This window comes from Schistocerca piceifrons, chromosome X (assembly GCF_021461385.2).
Source record: "Schistocerca piceifrons isolate TAMUIC-IGC-003096 chromosome X, iqSchPice1.1, whole genome shotgun sequence".
NCBI classification, from domain to species: Eukaryota; Metazoa; Arthropoda; class Insecta; order Orthoptera; family Acrididae; genus Schistocerca; species Schistocerca piceifrons.
Genome location: NC_060149.1, coordinates 391956314 through 391962837, shown reverse-complemented (window position 1 = coordinate 391962837; position 6524 = coordinate 391956314).

Here is a 6524-nt window from a genome sequence, read left to right as displayed (position 1 = left end):
TGTTCTAATAATCGAAAAAGCAAGCCTGATAGTTACTGAACGTGACGTGAATAGAGTGTAGTTGTCGTGTGTAATAAAATAGTTAATGACCGTAATTTCATTTCATGAATATCAGCATTAGAAAACAAAACCATTTTTAATTCTGGCTTCCGTGATTCAGAGTGATGCATCAAGCAAGCACACACATTCAATGTGTTGGACGAGCTCGGACGTCAGCTCTGCCCCAGTGCTAGTAACCGGGAAAACAAAGACTAGTTACAACAGTTCCTGGCGAGCTCGCTTTAGGAGAGAATCAGGGTTTTATAACAGCCTTCCCAACCGTATCAGTATGTGCATCCAGACCAGAGGGGATGAAACGTCATACTGGTAAGTGGGCTCATATTGCCAAGTTCATTGTGAATTTGACTCGATTTTGCAATCTCTGAAATAACGTAACTTATTAACCAATGAAGTTTCATTTAGTTTCCTCCTGCCTTTCTGCGTGCTTCTCTTTTTGCATGCAGTGTACTTCGAAGCTCTGCACTTTTGTTTTCATCCAGCTCTCGGTCCTCAGTATAATTTGAGCGCGGTAGCTTTCCTGGAGGGTGGTAAATTAGGAGAGTTTGTTACGATTGCTTTGGCAGTTTACTGTTAAAACCTTGGGATTCGAAGTGTCTTTCCTTGAAAGTTATTTGATTTCATTCTCTGCACTGTCTGCAGGCGAGGGTTCATCACAGGCCCTCAAAGTATTCCCTAGCCTAAAAAAAATCCACACTGCTCTCCACAATTACTCTGCTCCAAAGTAACTGCTTCCTCTGTGTAGTGCATACATGACCTACGAATAGAAATGATACAATTCTCCTCCCTATAACGCAGGTCCAGAAATCTGCAGCTGAGAAAATCACAGAACTGACCAAGCTTCTGGTTGATACACTCCACTCAACTCCGAGCAAATGACCACAGGCAATTCAGGGTAAAATTGTAAGCTCTGCTTGCCGGCCGCAGTGGCCGAGCGGTTCTAGGCGCTTCAGTCCGGAACCGCGCGACCACTACGGTCGTAGGTTCGAATCCTGCCTCGGGCATGGATGTTTGTGATGTCCTTAGGTTGGTTAGGTTTAAATAGTTCTAAGTTCTAGGGGACTGATGACCTAAGATGTTAAGTCCCATAGTGCCCAGAGCCATTTCTTAAGCTCTGCTTGCACCTCCTGAACAACTCCATTAGTCTTCACCACTTCCGGCAGCAGCCTGTACCAACCGAGAGTAACGTCAGAACGGGAGTATTAGGCATAACTGGTGCCTATATGAGCCACAACATACAGATGACTACACCCTGCATCTTCGATAGCTGCAGGCAGTGCCTCCTCCACATCTATGATGAGGAATTCTAGCAGACATACCGTGTGCAAATTGGGTTTTGAACCAGTTCTGGAGGTTATTTCCTTAAAGGACGTCAAAATGCACTTGAATGTGGAGCCCCCGATAACTAGGAAACCTCTGTCCCCCGAGCGCTTGCTCAGACACTGCTGAGGCAGTAGCCACATGTACACTCGTACGGTGAAAGGGTGAGACCGGACAGCCAGTTCCCTCATTCACACTCCGTCTCGAGAAACGCGTTCGGGTCATAATCTGCTGCTCACCCTGCAGCGAACGCTATTCCTCCGCGTCGGGTACGCTGGAAGGTATCCCAGCAGCAGAAACTATTGGCGAAACAAGCGTCGCTTGAGCTGTCCTATGCGACATACCAGTTTCCCATTACCAGCTACAAACCGAGTAAGCAGCCTGCAGACGGCTGGCTGTGCCCAACAAGGTCTTAAGCGGTTCGCAAACTGTGGCCAGCTCCTCCTGCATCGGCACGCAGCAGTCACACTCGCTGTTAATCCTACTACTAAAATTTGAACGAAAACAGATACAAAAATAAAAACGAGTCCTGGTGTCTTTGAGAAAACGCTTTGCACCAACAAACTGCTTAAAACGCTAACCAAGCTAGTACGAGACTCATGACACTACTTCGCTGCATATTGGCAGGCTAATAAATACGAGTACAAGTGGTTACTTTACTAGACTGGTGTGCAAAACGTAAGAACGAAAGTAACTTTCGCATGATGTGTCACTATCAAGTAACATAGCTGGATGAAACTTGAACTATACATAAAATGAATGGCTACAGTGTAGTACCCAAGGTATGCGAGAGAAATACACAATGAGACGAAAAGAAATGACAAATTTCTACAAAGATTGTAATTATACTAAATTCACCACGATTTATGCTAGTCCCCCCGGCAATACAAAACGTGGGATGAATGTGTGTGATCACTGCGGACAGCAGTGCATGCTCTGAAACGTGCTCCCAAACTGGCCACGAGGTTGGCAGGGAGTTCACGTGGTAGGACGCTCTACTCCTCCACCAGCGCCGTTGACAACTTCAGGATGCTATTTGGCGCAAGTGGATGTGTTGCAATACGTGTTCACAATGCATAACACACGTGCTCGGTCGCAATTAAGTCGGAAAACTGGCGGGCCAGTGCTTTAGCCGAATTCTCTCTCGTTCAATGAGCTTCTCCACATGTGCTGTTCGATGCGGTCGCACGCCGTCATCCGTAGAAATGAAGTCAGAGCCGAATGCGCCACTGAAAAGACGAACATGGCGAACAAGTAATGTGCCAAATGACGTTGACCAGTGAGCGTACCGTGATCAAACATTTTGAGCGCCCATGGAACGTTATGCCTTCCCACAGTATAACACCAGGACTACCAAAACGATGATGGTCGACAATGTTCCTGGGTACATTACGTGTTTCCACCTCTCGCCATATGAGGGTACGTCCCGAATCACTAGTCAGGCTGAATATGCTCTCATTCGAGTAGATTCCGCGACCCATTCATCGTTGGTCTAATCCCAGTGCTCTTGTCACCTCTGGCCAACGGTACTGCCGTTGTGCAGGTGTCTACGGAACACAACGTACTAACTGTCGTGCATACAATCGCTGGCGACTGTGGTGCCTGAGATTATGTGCCTTGCAGTCCTGTTAAATGTGGTTGCAATTGCACCTGCTGTTTGACGTGCGTCCCCTCTTGCCTGATGCACAATGCAGCGGCCATCTGCTGCTGTAGTTGACCGTGGTCGACTACCTCCTCTCTTTCAGGTAGCTATATCTGTGGTTAGGGGTGCTCCCGATATACTTCAAACTATGCTGTGACCTACACCAAGCTTCTGGGCTACAGTCGTCACACTTTGTCCTTGTTCCAGACGTGTAAAGTCATCCAAACGTTGCCTGCGGGCCATGTCATAGTGAAGAACACCACCACAGTGCACCGTAACTACCCGCTGATTGACACACACACTGCCTCGTGTCGTGAGCCAGTCCCGTTTAGGTCTATATCCACACTGATCTCACGCCATCTGAAGTCCAACTTTCTATGCGCGATTGGGAGACCTCTGGCCACATGTTCCGGCACTTCCATTCATTTCCACCGTGTTGTTAATGTGTTACGTTACTTTATCGATCTCGTCCTTAAGTTTTGCAGAGCAGTCTATATGGAAATCTATGCGACTGTTTCGCTGCATTAGAAAATAAGAATGTGAGTGGTTATTTTCCTTTATTTAAAACCACACGACTGTGGCGCTGCATACGGTGCTAAGCTACAGGACAAAAACTACTCGTTACAAAGAATGAAAAAAAATCAGGCCCTCTTGTCATTTAGTGAAGAATTTGCAACACCATACTCGTTAAAAACACAAACACAAACTACTACACTGAGACAAATATGGGTTCTGCAAACAGTCTTGGGACATAGTAACTTACTTAGCCACTCAGGTAGTGCTATCATAATAATATATTGCCTTACAACGTAGAACCCTTTTGCACACAAATGTGGAAAATCCGAAATGTCATAAAAACGCAGCAGTGATGAAACCTCTGCAGCTGCAAATCATGGCTCGTAGTGAGATATGTGATAACGTGCTGGGATGATAAGTATTCAGTCTACTGAAGTAATATTTGGCTCCAGGAATCAAATTGCAGCCCAGCTGAGCCAGTGTGACCTCTAGTCGTTGGTTTTTTTTGTGTGTGGTAGGTGAAAACGAAATGAGACACTAAAAGTAATAGGTGAGTGTTTCTTATTTGTGCAGCATGTGAAGAACACATGATATAAAATAATGAATGACGAGAGGAAGGAAAGTATTTCCGAAAACGAGAAATTTGTTAACGTCGAATTTAAAATTAAATGTCAACAAGTATGTTCTGAAACTATAGTCTTCTACGAAAGTGAAACACGGGCAAGGAACAGTTCAGACAAGAAGATAACAGAAGCTTTTAAAATATGATGGTGCATAACAGTACTAAGTATTAAATGGATAGATAAGGTAACTAAAGAGGAGGTGCTGAATCGAACGAAGGAGAAAATGGAAATGGAAATGAGCGTTTGGCGTCATTGGCTTGGAGGCCCCTTGCGGGGCAGGTCCGGCCGCCTTGGTGTAGGTCTCATTACATTCGACGCCACACTGGGCAACCTGCGCGCCGGATGGGGATGAAATGACGATGAAAACAACACAACTCCCAGTTCCTGAGCGGAGAAAATTTCCACCCTGCCCGAAATCGAACCAGGGCCCGTAGAACGGCACTCCGTCACGCTGAAAACTCAGCTATCGGGGCGGACGAAGAAAATAATAATTTTATAGCACAACTTGACTAAAAGAAGGATGCGGTCGATAGGACAAACTTAGTGGTATCAAGGTATCGTCAGTTTTGTAATGGTTGGATGTGTGGGGTATCTAAATTGTTGAGACAGACCAAGGTTTGACTACAATAACCAGTTTCAAATTGATGTAGGTTGCAGCAGTTATGCATAAATGAAGAGGCCTCTACAGAGTAGACTAGTGTGGAGAACTGAAGCAAACAAATCTTCGGACTGAAAACAACAAGAACAATAATAGGTAAAAAGAGCGTTTCCTTTTTATGAAATAAATGTTAGAAATGTTCGGGTGGAAAACTGGTGCCCGCTGATTGCCCAATTTTGAGCTTATTTCTTCGATTCTGGGAGATAAGATTTCGTGCTAGGAGGTTCTGTCACTTGCTTACGGATCGCTGGGGGGGTTTGGGGGGGGGGATACGTGCCCTAGACGCAGTTTGAGAATGCGATTATTCGCTTATGCAGGAATTTTTTAGAATTTTACCGTTAACATTTCGTGAATAATGAGAACCCCAGAGGCATCTGAATTAGGGGAGTTCGCATAGAAGGGCATAAGCTTTAGAAATGTTTTGTACTGACACTTCTCGTTTTCATATGTATGTGGTTTAACTATAACTTGAAGTAAGTATTCCTGAAGTGGACTGCATATCAGAGTGTTTTTATTCTTGGTATATACCAGTGACAACATTGTATCCCACTGTTCATTCACTTTACAGCCTAATATTTCTCCTCTCCAACGTGGCTGTCGTTAACAGCATGTGCACTACGGACCTCAAACAACAAGCATATCTTTCATATCAGTATGCGAAATCTTGTGGATAATACTGACGGACGGAACAGTACCTCTCCACGACTATAGCCCCAAAATCGGTGTTTTCTATCTTGCGAATAGTCTTAAACTCAGGGTTTCAGTTAACTGACAGATCGCGGTAACTGCACTACGCTGTGTATTAAATCAACTTAGCTATATAGCTGCAGTGTTTTGTGCCGGGACACGTCGTTAGCTACCTTCAGAGAACATTCAAGTGATAATCGCAAATCTGCGCTCCAGTTTCATTCAATATTCCAACATTATTATAATCGATATTGTGGCCGTATTGGACTGATAACGGGGCAGCTGAAATTTCTCTGTGATTTGTGTGTATTGGAGGCACTGCTGCATTCCGGCTTAACCTGTAACGAGTAAGTATTTGCTTCAATTTCCCATCAATCACATTTATGGGTTTCGCGTTAAACCCGAACCGGATGCTCGTCGTGCGAACGCAGTAACTGTGTGTGCTGCTGCATACAGAATGACGTCATTCTAACGGCACTCACTGCCGGCTGATGTTTCATTTCTACTCCTTCCACAGGAGGTCCTCTGACTGAATTAGCAGTCAGTATCGGCGATTAGTGCTTCTCGCTAACTCTCATTCACATCTGTGCTCGGATTACACTGAATTAAGCGGTGTACGGAAAGGTGAGCCCTAACTGCTGGTTTCATTTTCAGGCTTCCTGACGAAATAATCATTTCACTCTGTGTAGGAGTTTATCACAGAAGTTGAGCGAAACGTGTAATTTGTTAAATGTTCTACTGTAAGTTACGGACATCAACAGACTGAAATTGTTTACATTTAATATACGTCAGTGCAGTTATAAGTTTAGTTAGAAAAACTGTGGGTATAATTAAGGCACACGTAGGGTGTTGAGATATTCTCTCGGCAAACAAGTGCACCAGATAAAATTTTGTCTTTCAAAAATCTGATTCAAAATAAATATTACCGCGGCATTAATACTGGTTTAAAAAATGTATTCAAACGTGTGTACAATTTGAAGAAAGACATACCTCATTTACTATTTTCTGACGACCAAGTAGT